Source organism: Chroicocephalus ridibundus, chromosome 4, assembly GCF_963924245.1.
Source record: "Chroicocephalus ridibundus chromosome 4, bChrRid1.1, whole genome shotgun sequence".
NCBI classification, from domain to species: Eukaryota; Metazoa; Chordata; class Aves; order Charadriiformes; family Laridae; genus Chroicocephalus; species Chroicocephalus ridibundus.
The window spans coordinates 82,250,633-82,267,137 of NC_086287.1; the positions used below are offsets into that span (position 1 = coordinate 82,250,633).

Consider the following 16,505-nt stretch of genomic DNA (forward strand, 5'->3'; position numbering starts at 1 on the left):
TAAGTTTAATTACCGTATGCTAATTTCCTTGCCTACTACGTGATTAATTAAAATCATATTTTCATAATCATTTGGCACTAGTATTGTTTTAGAATTATCATGATCCCCTAAATAGTGTATGTAAATAAAGTCGGCTCTAATGGAAAGAATCAAAATGCAACGCTGAGGACCTTTATGTGTTTGTATGCATGCGATTGGCAACATAACTGGCTTATTTACATTAAATACGCCACAAGGTTACAGTGCAGATCAACGTCACTTTATCGCTGATTACTTCTCTTAAACGCCGGAGCGGTGACTGATGCTCCGGTCCCCCTGTCCACCAAGGTTTCCCCGGGAGTTTTTTTTTTTCCAGGAGCAGCAGACTTTGCATAGTTTCGGGAGCAGGTAAGAAGGGGGCTTTGTGGAGCCCGGCGCTGCCCCCGGGGGCTCGGCGGCGTTTGCGGGGGGCGGCGGGGCGCGGGCGCGGGGGCTGCGCGGGCGCGGGGGCTGCGCGGGGCGCGGGCAGCGGCGCTGGCCGTGGGGCTGCGGAGCGGCGCGGGCTCCTCGGGGTGTTTACACGGGCTCAAGGTCACGACCAAGCTGCGCCGTGTTAAATGGTTTCTTAGTTGCTAGACAGGGAGAAAAAATGGACGATCACAGACCATTCTTTGTAGATTATTATATCAAGGGTTCAGCTTTTGGCTCATCAAAGCTAAATGCCGCAAGACCTATCTAGTTGCTGTGAATTATGCCAAGACGACAATGGAGTGCTTTTTTAATGGTACAATGCATTTCACCTACCAGATAGGGGGAGTCCACGCTGAGAGATGGGGATGTCTTGTGATGTTGGGTGATCAGTATCAATGAAGGGGGTTATTCTGAAAAGAGACAGATTAAAATAAAGCGCTCTTTGCTCGGGATGTGCTGGAAGCAGTTGGGAGGGCTACCCGGAGCGGGCGGCCGCGGCAGCCCCGCGCCGCACTTTTCCCCCTCCGCACAAGAAAATGATCAAGTCAATCATGTGGACATGCTTCATTATTCATTGAACACAATCTTTTACAACGCTCCGTTTACGTGCGGGAGTTTCTTCTACGCTTTGCTTTAAATTTTAAGGTAAGAAAGACAAAGGTAAAAAGGGGGTTTTTGAGGATCCGGGAGGCTCCCGTGAGCCATCAAAGAGGCTCCAAAGTCAGTCCGGAGTATGTTTTTTTTTTTTATTTCTTTTTAATCATCGCAATGGGGCCTGCGTTTTCCACCGTGATTAAAAAAATACAGTATAATTAAATATCCATAGCAGTGACGTTTGCAAGCAGGGCTGTCAGGGGAAAAGCAGAAAATAATGAAAGGAGCGGAGAAGCCATTGAATGGCGCTATAGAACTTAGCCTGAAGAAAACCCTACGTTTTTCCTCTTTCTCTCTCTCTCGTTTCTTTTAAAACCGTTACTTTACAAAAAAGGAGCGGGCGGGCGAGGCGAGGCGCGGCGAGGCGAGGGGAGGCGAGCGGCGGCGGCGGCCGCGGCGCTGCCCGGGGGCTGCCCGCCCGCCCGCCGGCCCCAGCCCGCACCGACCCTGCCCTTAAGTTGCCCAGAAACTTTTTGTTTTAAAGGCTTGCTGCGGAGCAAACTTTGCTGAAGTGACTTTAAACGTGCCCCCCCCCCCCCCCCTTCCCTCCCCCCTTAGGATCCCGGCTAATCGTGGTGTAATTTGTAAACTCCCCCCCCCCTTTTTTTTTTAATCAAAGTTAGCTGATGCATACCATGTGTCAAACTTGTGAGATTCAAGTGCCTAAGAGACCTGCCATTTTGTGCTCTAATCGACCTCTTATGAATAGGAGCCGTGCATAATGCTGCGAGGAGCGTTGTGACATTCAAGTAGGCACTAAATGTCAGGCCAGGTCTCAGCCCTTTCTGGGGGGAGCGGAGTGCGCCCGGCGGCGCCGCGGGGAGCGGGGAGGCACCTGCCAGCCCGCCGCCGGGGCTTTTGTCAGCGCCCGGAGAAAGTAACAGGTTAAGGAGGAAACTTAAATGGCAATCCCCGGGGGGGGGGGAGAGCATCCCCTTCCCGGCGGCGCGCTGTGCGCGGGCGCGGAGGGGCGCGGGGGCGCCGCTGCCTGCGGGGGGCAGCGGCCTCGCTCTTCTGCGCGGGGGGCTGCGGTGCCGGGGAGGTGGGGGGGGGGACGACACCGGGCCGGCGGCAGGATTAGCGGGGCGGGGGGGGGAAGGAGAGATTCTTTGATGCTGTGTAGGAAAGAATCCAGATTTTAATGCGCCCATCTGTTGCAGTTTTGCAAATAATTAATATATATGTGCGTGTGCGTGTCTGCGCGGGGGGGAGAGGGGCTGGGGGAGCGGTGCCGCCCGCGAACTTTAACGGAAAATAAAAGGTCGCGAAGATTTGCGCTTTTTTTTTTTTTTTTTTTTTTTTTTTTCCGGAGGGTCCGCGGCTCCCGCGGGGCGGCTCGCACGGGCTCCATCCGAAAAGTTACTTGCCGGCGTCCCCCGTCGCGGCGGCGGGGCCGGGGCCGCCCTCCGCCTGCGCGGAGCCCCGCGGGGGCCGTGGGTGCCGGCGGCCGGGGCGGGCGCGGCGGGGAGGGCTCCGACCGCCGCCTGCCTGCGCGGCGGGCATTGTTTCGGGGTGCGTGCGGCGGATATGGCCGTGTCTGATACCGTGTCGAGGCGGAGACGTGATTTGTCAGATCCCTTCGTTTTCACTTCAGCCGCCACCGGGCCGGGGGAGCGGCGGCGCGGTGGGGCCCGGTGCGGAGCGGAGCGGCGGCGCTCCGCGGGCGCGGGGCAGGCGCGGGGTGCGGGCCCGGCGGGGCGGGTGCGGCTGCCCGGCCGCCCGCGGCTGGAGCGCTCGGCGGGGCTGTGCATTTCCCCCCCCCCCCCGCCCGTGCAGTTTAAAATAAATCCAACAGGGGCCGTGTTTGCTGAGCTGATTTGACCGGTTGATACAGATAGCAGCGGCGAGCCTCCCCGCTTATGTGGAAAAAGACTATTTTAAGTGTCATAATTAAGTTTAGAAGCCTTGTTTGGGCTCATTCACTGCTCGAAATAAAAAGGACTGGCTGCTTTTAGACCCTTTCTGAAGGGGTTGGCTAAGCGCCTCTGCACGTTCGCTTGGAGAAGAATGTTTTCTTTTCTAGTTTAATATTAGAAACTATATTTTTACTTGTTTAAACCGGATTCGATTATTCCTGTGGAGATTTTTTTCTCTCCCCCCCTTCCTATCACTCGAATCTTTGTTCATTGTTCATTGACTGTGGAAGGCTGCTTAAATGTACGGAGAGGGGGGAGGCCCCCTTACTGGTTTGATGTTGAAATAGTAAACCTGAATGAGGAGGGTGGCTGGAAAAGTGGACATTGCAGCTTTAATTAACTTCAAGATGCTTCAGCGAGGACCAGAGCGTAGTAGTGACGTTGCCTCATAAATCTGTCCAGTACAGTGCGTTGCATTGAAGTATTACAGTATCACCGTCATATTGAATATTCACTACCTATCCGGGAGCAGATTTGCATAATTGGATCTTTTTTAAATGAAACTTGTTTGCAAAAAACCAAACCAAACCAAAAAAACAAAAGCCCAAGTGAAAACCGCGGCGATCTGCATGATTATAAAGGGTTCAAACATATCCGAAAAGTAAGTGACCTGCATAAGTACATCAATAGGTTAAGTGCAAATAAGATGAGAAGTGCTTCTGAAAGCTGTACATTCCCTATGTGGTCTCTTGGGTTATTTCTCAATAGCGGGATTTTTTTGTAGCCTCAGGGATTTTAGGTTTTCTGTCTGCTTTCATAACTTTTTCCCTCACAGTTCTTATACAAGGTGAGGCTTTTGTACCGTGCCTGCGTACCTGTAGTGATATTTTGAAAAAAAAAATAGATTAACAGTTTGTAATTTGTGCTGTTTGAGTTGTATAATTACAGCTACTGTGGAAGGGAAATGTGTATTGCTGTTATGTTTCTGATCATTGAATAGATGATCACTAAATAGTACAGAATATTCAGAGATTGTGTGTGTATGTGTTTGTGTGCGCCTAAAAATCGACTTAGTTAACTAAGCTGTTACTTCTTAAATCATAGAGGCAACTAGTTTTTTAATGTGTGTGTGTCCCCCATTCGATGGAGGACGAAGAAGACTGAAGCAATTAAAAATGCCAGAAATTTTTAGAGTGAATTTGTGGATTCTATGTAAAAACTATCTCCTCCTAACCGAGTGTCTGGCTTAGAATATCGCAGTTTTGGATCTGGCAGGTTTAAAAGTATTTTGGAAAATCAGATGCTGGTGTTTCAGATGCTGCGAGGACAAAGTTGTGGAGCGAAGGCAGCTGAAAGCGTCGCCTCCTGGGGAAGGGGAGCAGCGATCGGTGGTGCGAGCTGAGCAGAAGTGCAAAGTCTGCGTGCAGCCCAAGCCTTGCCCCGGCTCTCCCCCCTCGCCAAAGGCTGCTTTAGTTATGATGTCATTCTGATAGTGGAGAGCAAATGTCTCCTGATTCTACCATTAAACGCCTGGCTGATTTGCCTGATAATGATAGCATTGACGTCCTGCTCCTTGACAAATGCAAGCCCTATGAGCCCTATGAATTAACTTTTTTCCCATAGATGAGAGCTAGCTAGCTTTACGACTCATGAATCTAGCAGCACTTCCTTGACAGATTACTTTGAACCTCCTCGTTTCTGCAACAAATCCCCTTCCCTAAATAACACTTCTGCTGCGCTGCTGGTACACCCCTGTACAGTTTGGGCCTGATTTGCAGAGCTGCTGAGCGCTCATCACTTCCACTGACTTCAGATGGAGTTGTGGGTGCTCAGCAGCTTTGAAAGTCAGGCCCTGTGTTCAGTCAACAGCTGATGCATTTTTTGGCTTGTTTGGTTTTTTTTTTGTTGTTATTTTTTTTTTTAAAGTTAGACAGCTAAAGAGGGCTCTACGATTTCTAGTCATTATAAAAATATTTGTAAATATCTTGAGATGTTTGTCCTAGTCTGTTCTGTTTTTCCCTTTCTGCTATCCTTTTTTTAAATTTTATTTTTAATTCATCTTCTAGTGGATGTGCTGTTAATCTTTTGAAGAAAAGAATTATAAATGAGTTGTTTAAAGTTTTCAGAATGTTGTAGAAAGAAAATGGCTCCAGTTTGGTAACAAGTGCTTAGAGAATCGATTGCTTTTCAGAACGTGCACTAGAAGAGAGTCTTGGTACAGTTGCTAAACCCTGCAATTGGGTGCACTTTGTCATATCTGCTCTGTCTTCGGATTTTGCTTGTGATTTGAATTTCTATCACTGCAGGTAAATGAGATTTAATGTGATTTTTTTTAAAAGTGCCAGTGGCTCAAACTTTGTTTTCATTTGCTGTTCAAATGATGACAATTAACAACTGCAGATGTAAGAAAGGTTAGTCTCTCTATTGCATTTGCAGGGAATGTATCTAAAATATTTGCATGCTAAAGCTGTGTTTTGCAAATGAGTTCCTGAAGATACAAGTTGCTACGATGGAAATACTGTATTAAAACACTTCTAATAAATTGACTATGACTTTATCAATTGTAAAGAAGCAAAAGGAATTGTCCTACGGGCTTTTTGACTTCTGAACATATTTGAGCTCTAATACTCAGCAAGTTGTCTGGCACTGTCTTCACTGTAGACTTTTATACAATGAAGCGGCTGATTGTCATATTTTTGTCCATGCTAGAGGCCAATAACCCAACCCATTCATTATCAGAAGAGAGTAGCCTGGAAGTTGCAACATCAGTACCACTGTTTTGCTTGCAGCAATGAAGACAGTGCTGAGATCAGAAATTGTGATCTTCAGTACAGAAAGCTGACACATTAGGTTGTTTACCCACCATGGGAGCCTTAGGTGACCAAAGAGATTTGCATTAGAACGGACGTAGAAAATCAACTAGTCCTTTAAAATAGGCTGTGCTTATTCCCTGGGAAGCACGAGTTTCATCAAGTGTAGGAAAATCAGTAGAAGTCATTTTTCCAAATGTTGATTTTTGCTTAAAGTTGACTTTGAATTGCACAGGTGTTTTTAGAGTGCCTTGACTTAAAAAAAGAAAAAAAGGGGCATAAAAAAAGCTCATGGATTTATATGAACTTTATAAAAAATGAAAAAGAAAGCCATAAATAGATTTATTTTTCTGGTTTGAATGAGGACAATTAAAGCTTTTTAGTATCTTCTGATTTAGTGTGTTTTAATAGAATTTGTAAGTAAATTTAAATTTTAATCTCTGAATTTCTCTCAGATACCTGAATAGATGTATATCGGCTCTTCAAAATGCTAAAAGCAGTACGATCTTGAAAAGCCATTTTTCTGTCTTCTCATTCACACCTTGCATTTTTTGCCTTATTCTTTACCCTATCTTTTTTTGAGGCATTTTATGTGTCTGTTTCAGAGGTGCAAGCAATTTGGATTCAGGGAAGGAGAACATAGATGAAAAAATAGAATACGTATTCTTTCTTTTATAGAAACATTAATAAACTTATTTCTGGCAACCGTAGATGGAAATCCAAATTTCTGTAGTGAAGACACTCCGGGCACAGATGTTCGCAGAAGAGGAAAAAAGGATGAGCTACTGAAAGAAAAAATGTAAAAGTCAAATAATTCTGAGATGCTTAATTGGATGATGTTAGGGTTATTGTACGGACGTGCGGTTCTAGCTTCCAGTTGTGTGGCTGAATACAGAGGATGAACTTTTTATGACCAAGTCACTGATCAGAATCTGGCCTTGGATAGAAACAAGTGAAAATTGTAATGGTCTGATGGATGTTTGTTGCTTAACGTGAAATAACCGAGTAGTGTCTGTCTAAATCTGAGTGGATCACGATAACTGCTGTGAGATTTTCACTCCTATTGGCAGGTTAAGCAATGAAGCCAAGCACTGAGTGAGAGATTTGAAGGATCTTTTCAGAGGTAGCAGAGATCCAGATCAGGAAAGAGTCACGGGAATAGGGTAGCAAGGGGGAATTTTGGTTGCCTCTGCCCAACTGCACCAACGCTGTGACTAAACACGCTCCCAGAGGGAAGATTCTTCCACTATTCTGAATTTGGCACCTTTCCCTTATATTTAAATTTGCTCTAATTTTCAGGTGCATCTTGCTAGATAACCAGATGCATCAAAAAAGCAAAAGAATTATAGAGGAGTAATTATAATTAGCCTAGTTGTCTGTGTTTTTTAAAAATTGTAAGATGGGGCCTTGAAAGTATTTTGAAGTTGCTGTTTTTTAGAGGTCTTAATCTAAGTACTCCGTGTGAGATTGTTTTCTAAAGAGATGGGTTCATCAGGTCAAGTTGAACTATATTAAAGACAAACAATTTTGTTATAATCTGACTGTCTTTTAAACACAGATCAAGAAAACAGAACTAAAATAGCTACAGCAGCCTCAGTATCTCTTCTTTTCTCCATTGTGCACTGCAGTATTTGATACTCGTATAACCAAAAGCAAAATTAGGTAATTCCTTACAAGTATTTGCCATGTTACGAAAAAAGCAGCGCTGCCTATCGTAGTAGGTCATTAACAGAGAGTTCTGCAGGTAGCAGTGCCTGAATATAATGACGATGGCTTCGATAGCACTCCCATAGTGTGGGGCAAGCGGCAGAGCTAGCTTCTTCAGATCAGCTGCTCGTTTTTGATGCATTAGTGTTAAGCTGTCCAGCTGTAGGCATCTCAGACTTCCAGAGGGAGCGAGTGCCTGCTGGGAGGGTGGAAGTCAGCAGAGATCAGGCAGAGGTTATCCCAAGTGAGCTATCCGCAGTGCCGGGGAAGGGCTACTTGGGAAAATTTGGCCCTGCCTCGGTTTTGTGAACAGGAGAAGCAAGAGAAGGGAAGAAAAAGTAGAGCATAAACTGACTTTCAGCCCCATGGCCTGAGTAGAGGCACAGGGGAGGTTGGCTGGCGGGGTCTGCCCATGGCTCCTGCTCTGCCTCGGGGCAGCCAGGGGTGTCGCAGGGAGCCTTCCTTCCCATCAACCTCAAATGGGTCATAGTATCATGGTGCAAAGGGATAAATAGCAGTCCTGATTCTTCCTTTTATAATAAGCTTGTTTCAGCCTTAATGTGAATTTCGTTATAGTTGCTTTTATGTTGGTTTTTTTTTTTTTTTTTTAACTGTGATAAGCACTGTTACAAACTTTCCCTCCTTTTTTATGCCTTTGGGATATTCTGCTGCAGTCACTGTGGTTCTTTGTGAGGAGGATGTGGGCCCTGTTGAGCTCATTGATGCTACAAAGGGGTTGCTATCAAGTACCACAGTCTACTAGGTCACAACAGGGCTATGTGTATTGCTTCCTCCGTAGTCCTGGCCCCTGCTGATCTGGGAATTAGCCCTGGTAACCCACGTGATAGCATTGTGCTACGTTGTCAGGCTGGCCTTACTTTTATTTTTCTAAATGATAGCATATTCTATTAACGTTGTTTTATTTCACTCTCATAAGTTGGTCTCCGTAGATTTGTGCAGACATTGTTACCATCAATCTTGTCATGGGAATACCAATGGTAGGTATAGATAGATATAGATAGGTCCCTTTAATCTAAAATTCAGAAAAGCATGGGTAAATAGGGAACTCAGAATTACTTCATGCAAAGGATAATAAACATATGGAATAAATTACCAGCAAGGAAAGGATAAATGAGTTCAAGGGAAGCCTAGGTTTGTTTCTCAAGAAAGAACATATGAGAGCTGGGGTGAAGAAAGCAAGGAGGTGTAAAGTCAGGTTTCTATTAACAAAGGCTAACATGGTGGGCTGGATGTTAATTTCCTAACATTTCTTTTGATAGCTCTGCATGGATGGTTACATTTTATTTTCATATGTGTTTGTTAACATTGGGTCTCTAGATCTACACATGTTTTTTTCTTCAGAGGTCCATAGAAATATTAAAACAGGGCAGTGCAAAATTTTGGTTTGGCACCAGTTTTATTTGAGGAAGTGAGGTGACAGTGAAATGTCAATTGAGTGAATTAGGCAGAAGTGTTGCTTTCTCTGGCATTAGTTTATAATTGACAGGAGAAGAGGAAACTGCCTTCTACTATAGTGGCCAGGGATTTTTGATAGGTGTTTGCTGTGGTTCAACCATATCAGTGCTGGAACAGTTCTGAAAAAAAACCTGCATGTAGGCTTTCTTTGTTTTTTTTTTATTTTTTATTATTATTTCTCAAGGGTTTGCATGAACATTTTCATGGGTTTCAGTCCGTTTGATGACTTCTAAGTTTTTTGAATGTCAAGGGTTGACTTGATGTTGGAAAGCAACACTAGTTTTGAAACTGCTGCTACAAGTCGCTTTTCATTGAACCTTTGTTTTGTTGGAATATATCCCAAATTTTTGAGAAGAATGACGTGTCTCTCTTCTCAGGGGAAAGTGCATAAAGGTTAGCAAAATTTTGGTTGATTTTGATGTGATTTTTGGGATCCCATTCTGTTCCTCTTATTTCAGTTGGAGTAGGACTGAGTCAGTCGGTAAAATTTCCCTCGCATACCAGGTAAGTTTCATGTGATTCCTAGTTTCACTATAAATACATTTTGTAACTCCACTGTTTGTAAACTTGGTGCAAAGCCTGATGTTCTCAAAAAGAGATCCTGATTAATTATTTTCTTGTTTCATTATTTCAAGTACAAAAAGAAATCCAACCTTTAGAGTTTGAAAAATGCAAAGGTTATAGGCTACCCAAAATTGAAATGTATAATAAACCGACTATTTATTGCCTTTTTAAGGGATCTCTTCTTCGTTGATTCATTGAGATATTGCCATAGGAGTGTAATTCTTTTTAGGGCTAATAAAATAACTAATAGAAGGTAACCCAGCATCTTTATTAGTACCATAATACCAGCTAACAAAACTCTCCTGCTGTAACTACTCCCTTCTTTGCATTTTACCATAAAATTTCTTCTAAAATAGCTCAGATATTTTAAAATATTCTTCATTGTTTTAAAGAACAAATGTTCAAGCATCTTTCTTTTACTTGAATACACAAAGCTATAGGCATGTGTATGTGATAAATAGACATGCTATTAGGTAAATGAGCAGTAGGAAATCCACAACTGCTTCTGGATTAGAATTTAAATCTGTTACTTGTTTTGGTAGTGTCTTTGGCATGTTAGGTGCTTTCCAAATATAGAAGTGTAGTTTCTGTCCAGAACTAGCTGGAATTTTCTTACTGCATTTGAAAAATGCTAGTTCATTAGTTTGCATCAACATGCTGCATCTTCGAAGGATTTCTCAGGTCCAGAATTGAATTTCTGCTCAAAATGAAAGAGTTGCATTTCTGCACTTCATTATGGACTGGTGATTATGAAATGCACCTGGGTCACTGGAGAGCTGGATTCAGATCCTTCCTCTCAATCTGATTTGAATCAGCTTCTTCAAATCAAGTTTCTTACATCCCAGGTGAGTGCTCTAATGACCATAACTTTGGCTCTTCTAGGGTGGGTCTTTTTAAGTTCCTGCTCCAGGCTATTTCAGTTTAAATAATCACTTATTTATTCATTGGGTCAGAAGAGGACTGGCTCTTGGCTTGAGCAGTCAAGTGTGCTGTGGGAGACTGGGTCCAATTTGGTTGCTGTAGAGTCCTGCACCGCTGAGTATGATGTGGTGAGAGCATTCACCTTCTTAATGTTGCCTTGCTATCTCTTCGTTTTGAAAAGTTGTGAAAGGTATCAGGTTAGTCCCAGTGGGGAACAAGAGTAAATTCTGCAATCTTCAAAGTATTTGTGATATGGGAAAATTGTTCCTTACTCAGCTTTATACCGTTCTCATAAAGTTCATAATCCAATGATTAGAAAGGTCAGTTGGTGATGGGGCACATCTTGACAATCCAAAGAATTTTCATCTCAAAATGGAATTTTATTGTCATTGTTTTGTTCAGTGGATTATCTGTTTGACCAGAACTGATTAACTGATTCCTATGTACCCCTGAGCGTCTAGCTGTAGGAGGTGCAATGGCTGCAGGGTTAGACCCTTCCACTGCAAGCACCTTGGACCTGCGTACACTGCAGGGCTTGTGGATAGCGCTCTGTCTGGTAGAGGGGAGGTGAGAGAAATGCCGTGTAAATGCCAGCAAATGCCTTAGAGGTGCAAGGGATACTGTATTGTTAGCGCTCCTTGCCTCATGAAGAAACTCAAAGTGAGATGTAAAAGACCTATGGAACTGTCAGGCTTCTCTGTTGGGATTTCTTAGAAAGGAGAGAAAAAAATGTCTTAATCTGTAGAAGAGGGAGGAAACCCTTCTTTTCTTAGAGACAGAAATACTCATTTTGATAGCTTCTGTCTCCTCTGTCTTTCATTCTTAACTTCTCTGGCAGCACAACTCTGGCAGATCCCATGCTGTATTGGTTGGTTCCCCTTCTGGCTGCTCTGCAACAGTGATGGATGGGAGCCAAGGGAATAAATATAGCTCTGAGTTCCAGTAGTAACCCCCTGCCAGACTTCTACACAGAAACCTGGGAGGTCACAGGGGGGAGAGGGAATGGGTGATACGAAGTTTGGGCAGGCTCGGATCTGACTCCTCCAGCAGAGAGCATGTTCCTGTGGCCCTGAAGGAGGGGGAAAGGTGCTGCAGGAACCCACCATTGCCTTCGTTTCCATGCAGAACTGAAGGGATCTGTAGATACATTTCAAAAGTAGTTACCATTGGCTGTGCAGTTTCCATGTGAGTTTATTAAATGCGAACATTTTTTATATATAAAAATAACTTCACCATTTTGTTATTTCCTTTTACGTATTTCACTCCGGTTGGAAAAATGAAATCAATCTAGTCAGCTTTTCATCAGTTTCTCTTTGGCTGTCATGCAGTTGCACAATGCTGCAGTGCTTGGCTAGCACAAATGTTTACAACGAAAAATTGTTTTCAATGGGATTAAAAAAAGAATCATGGAAACATTTTTATTGGTCTTCAGTTTTTGTGCAACTTTGATTTTTACAAGATCTAAGCTACATCAATGGTGTTTCTCTAATTTGATCTTTTGTTTTTTATATATACTTGTAAGGTATAGACAAGATACTACTCTCTGTCATAACAGTACAAAAAATGCTAGCCAGAATATTTCTTAGAAGCGGGTTCAAAGTCCATGGAAAACCATGAGCACCTTGTTGTTGACTTTCAAAGGTCTGAGGTCAGACCCTTAACCTGTGTGTGAATACCTATTGTAGTTGGGTTAAACCATCTTAACCATTTATAACTGGTCTGAGTTATCTCTGAGCTAGCAATGCTGTGAGATTTCTTCCTACAGCTGCGGTGGATTTGGGGATATGTCTGCAAGCCTTATATACCTTTACTGCTGCTGGCACCCATAGAAATTTTACCCATGAAGAATGTATAAAATCAGATGCTTGGGAGGTTAACCATACCAAATTCATGGGAGTAAAATATTGGCTGACCGTTACCCTTTGCATGAAGAGTCTTAAATTCTTTTTAAAAAGATGTTTGTAATAAGGGTTGACTTAGTTTGGATTTTAATTTATTTTGCCTTACAGTGTAAGTGGCAAAGAGTTATTCTGGGGACGGCACAAATTTGTGGCTGTTGATGGCTGCTTTATGGATATACAGACTCAGGCAGTCTGAGGAGGCATTGCACCTCTCCAGGGGGCTTCTGCCGCTAATAACAGAGGGGTCTTAAGCACCCAGAGCTTCCCTCCCTCTCCCGTTTCCCCCACTGCCTGATGTTCTGCCTTCATTCCGTTGCCACCACAAACCTATAGATGAGAAGTGGGGACCCTTGGATACCCTTTGAAAAGCGAAAGTCTTTCTCTTAGGGAATCGTGAATTTCACAGGGCCCAAGCTTGCAAATACTTTTTCAGTGCTTTTATGATCAACATTCACCACTGAGTTTGCTAATTGAAGACCTTAATGACGGTTGTAATGAATGAGTCCATAGCTGTCAATGATTCAGTATCTCGTTTTCAGGTGTGAGGTGGATGAGTCAAATTTAGCTTGCTTATAGGTGAAGTCATCATCACACAAGCAAAAAAAGTAGTGCTTTATAAATATGATATCCTAGCCTCTTTCAAACACCAACTGTTGATGGGCTACTTCACATGTCATGATACTAACTCATTGACTTCACACTATTAACCTTTTACTTACTGAATACAACTTTAGCAGTGAATTCACATCCACCATGAAGTTAGACATAACTTGCATTTGATGAGATAACTTCTGTTGTGGAAAGAAACAAATTATCATGCAGACGTTTTCTGTGACATTGGGAAAGGCATTGCGATTTATGATTTACATTTTTAATAAAAACAGCTGGATTTGAAAACTGTTTACACATGTAGAGTCTGTAATGTAGCACAGTTTTCATTGCTCTGTAGCTGGTCTGAAGATCTAAAGTAGATTTGATGCCCCTGTAAAAAGAGTCTGGCTAGTCCATATTCTTCAACTGCGAGACATTTGTTCATGTACCTTTTTCAGAAGATATTGATGTTTTTAATCAGACAGGGACTATGTTTCTGGGTATGCTTTGCTTTGACGAGATTTTCTGTTGGAAGATTGGGCTTTTGAAGACGTGTTTCATATATTTGAGTCAAATAAAATACTACCTATCAGAGTGAAAGCCCCTCTTTTTTTATGTTGTTCCTTTACAAATACAGATTTACAAATAAGTCCTCAGACGGTTTTTATTGTTGCTAGTTGTTATGACACATCATATATCTCTTACTAATTGTACTTTTATTCTTGGTTTAATTATATTTATTCTGGAGCAAATGTTTTATTACTTTAAAAAAATCACAGTACAGTTTTATAGTTTCTGATTTGTTCATGAAAATACCCTTGAATATTTTTTTAACGTGCCAAAAATCTCTCCACCTTTCTCTCTGATGCTGGTGGTGGAGCTGAAAAAAATAGAGCAAACCAAAGGAGAAGCACTGGCTTTCAGCACGCTTCCAGCTACATGTATATGTACCAGAGCAGAAGTCTGACTACAGAAAATTTTCTCAGGGTCTCCCTGTGTGTTGCCACAGTGCTAGGGAAGCATGTTGTCAGGAGAAACAGGGCTGGCAGATAAAGTGAGGAGGAGTATTGCACATGCCTTTTCAAGCTGGATTTGAAGACAACTTTTCCTCCTTTCATAATCTCCTCTTTTTTGAAATAGGAAATCAGTTAAAAAATAAAGGAGGGGGAGCCTCTTAAATTCTGTCCTCTCTTAGGATGGGTGTGTGCGTGCTTTGTACAGATCTGTTCAGAATGCATCATCTGTGTAAAATGGAAGTTAGCCTCGTTTAATTGAATGTTCTGCTAGGCTTGGAAGTCATTTGTACCTTGTTCTGGGTCCTAGGTGTTTCTTGGCCGCCTACTTGCAGAGTGTAGAATTTAGTCCCCTCCAGTTACTTCCATTTAGGATTTGCCCCCTATTGAGATCATTATTTAGTAGTAGGACAGCTTTTATACATTGAGTAGGGATCATTTATTTCTATAGAAATAAGAAGACTTAACAGCAGTGCACAATCAATATGCAAAACCCTACTAAGATAATTTGTATTTAAATGTGAACAACATTAATTCTAAACAATCTTCAGCCCTTATTTAGTCCAATCATTGCTGGACATCTAGGTGAAGAAGGCTCTTCTAACTTATTAGTTTATTATCAACGATATTGCCAACACTTAAGCCCTTCGATTAGGTAACCCAGGTACCTATTCTTCTATTAGGCTTTGCCGCCCTCCAGTTGAAGTCCACACTGAAACACCTATTACCTGGGCACAGATGCCCCATCCTTCTAGAAGCAGAATTTGGCTAGGGAACAAGGAGAATGTAAATAATAATAATAATTACTGTACAATGCTATAGTATTTTATAGGATGATTGCATGTCTGTCTTATAACTACAGAGGGAATAAATATACTTATCTTGGAGAAACTGATATGACAAGAATAAGAAAGCTTTAAAATGGTCTCATCTTTTTATTGTCTTCAAAACTTTTGTTCCTGTGGTTTGCATGTTTAAATATTCTAAGGAAGGCTGTATTTTAACAAAAGTTTCTGTAGCTTTTAGGAATTTTTTAGTGTTTGGGGGGAGGATCGTATGTTCCTTCAGCTGTGAATAGTTTGTGATTCTTTATCATTTGTTTTGCGAGCCCTCTTTCAGATTTTATAAACATGACGTTCACATACATGTAAAGAATGCCAATTAAAGCTGTTCAGCGCAAAAGCTTACTGGTACAGCATTATAACTCCACCTATACTGCTTCAGTTGATCTTATACTGAGCATTTCTGTAGTGGCGTTTGATCCCAAATTAGTGTGGAATCAGTGGTACTGAAATATGCACTTAGTTGTTTTGCTAAAACTGGATGCCAAGTTTAAAGCATGTACTTAAGTCTGTGCTGAATCAGGTCCTCTGAAGTTAGGAAAAGCCAAAGCAGTGGAAAATTCTGGTCACAATTCTGTTAGTTTAGGAGTTAGGTGTTGCAGTGTTTTGAAAACCTGCAAAGAGCCATGTTACCTCTTTTAAAAAAAAAAAAAAATCTCTGTTGCTCACATCAATAATCCATATGACTTTAAAAGTCATGTGTGGTCTCATAATTGTCTTTTAAATTGGCTGGAATAGTAGTTCTTTTAAAAATGTTGTTCAAAGGAAGACTTGCTTTTCATGCTTTAAAATAGCTGTGGTCTTGAATTACATTTAGAAAAAGATTAAATATAAACAAATACAGCGTTCATGTAAACGTTAATTAAGTTCACGTCACAGAACCTTGCTTCTTTGTGAAGAGCAGGAAAGCTCTTCTCGTTTTCTTGTTCTTTACACCGAGACTTGTCTGGTGTAAAGATGGTTCCACCATCTCCTTTCCATAGCAAAACTACTTCAGACACCCAAAGCGACAGGGCCATTCCCATCGCCCATGGCCACTCTTGGCTCTGAAGCTAACGAAGCTGGGTCTCTGAAGCAGGTCCTGTGAGGGAAGCCTGGCTGGGCCCTTGCTGGCTACAGGAGAGGAAGCGTGGAAGGCAGAGGACTTCCTAAGGAGTTTTGTACCACCACACACATGTGATGAAGATAGCAAATATGTATAGTGAGTGGCCAGGACTTAGGCAGGAGCTTGATACCACTACTTACTCCCATGTTGGTGAGGTAGAACATCAGGGATGTAGAGTCTGCGGACCATGGAAGGTCCAACTTGGAGGCCCAAGTGAGGATGGGGAAGGTAGAGAAAGGACAGGAGAAAAGTCTTTTATTGTATCCCAGAAGAATGCTACGCTCTATGCATTCAAATCAGAGCAGTCCACAGCTACATAAAATAGCTCTTACACTCTCACAGGTTGTTCTGAACTAATATTTGCTATTTTAATTTTCTTTGCAGACCTTGATATCAAAGTCACTGCACTTTCCCTTCTCATTGGAACTCCTGGTAAAATAAGAGATCTATACCAAATATTGAAGAATTAAGCCTAACAGAATGAAAAAAATTAACATGCTAAATATTCTAAGTAATGATATAAACAAGGTGCTGTGTCATTCTGCCCACCAAAGGCTAAGAGCCCTCTTGTCCAAAACCCGATTATGTTCTTCATCTCTCTAATGGCACTATTAG

The 16,505-nt window shown here is 42.3% G+C and overlaps 1 protein-coding gene across 13 annotated transcripts in view; it reads left to right on the forward strand.

The window, feature by feature from the left end:
- Positions 1-278: 278 nt before the first annotated feature.
- Positions 279-16,505, forward strand: part of ZNF536 (zinc finger protein 536) — a 352,702-nt gene continuing 336,475 nt past the window's right edge. For 7 of the 13 annotated variants that reach the window (XM_063334480.1, XM_063334475.1, XM_063334476.1 and 4 more), the window contains exon 1: positions 590-1,095. The gene's annotated coding sequence lies outside the window, so the exon portion shown is untranslated. Of the gene's footprint in view, positions 388-589; positions 1,096-3,488; positions 3,622-10,321; positions 10,363-16,505 lie in introns of those variants that run through there. The other 6 variants (XM_063334486.1, XM_063334478.1, XM_063334487.1 and 3 more) reach the window with 6 other exon arrangements.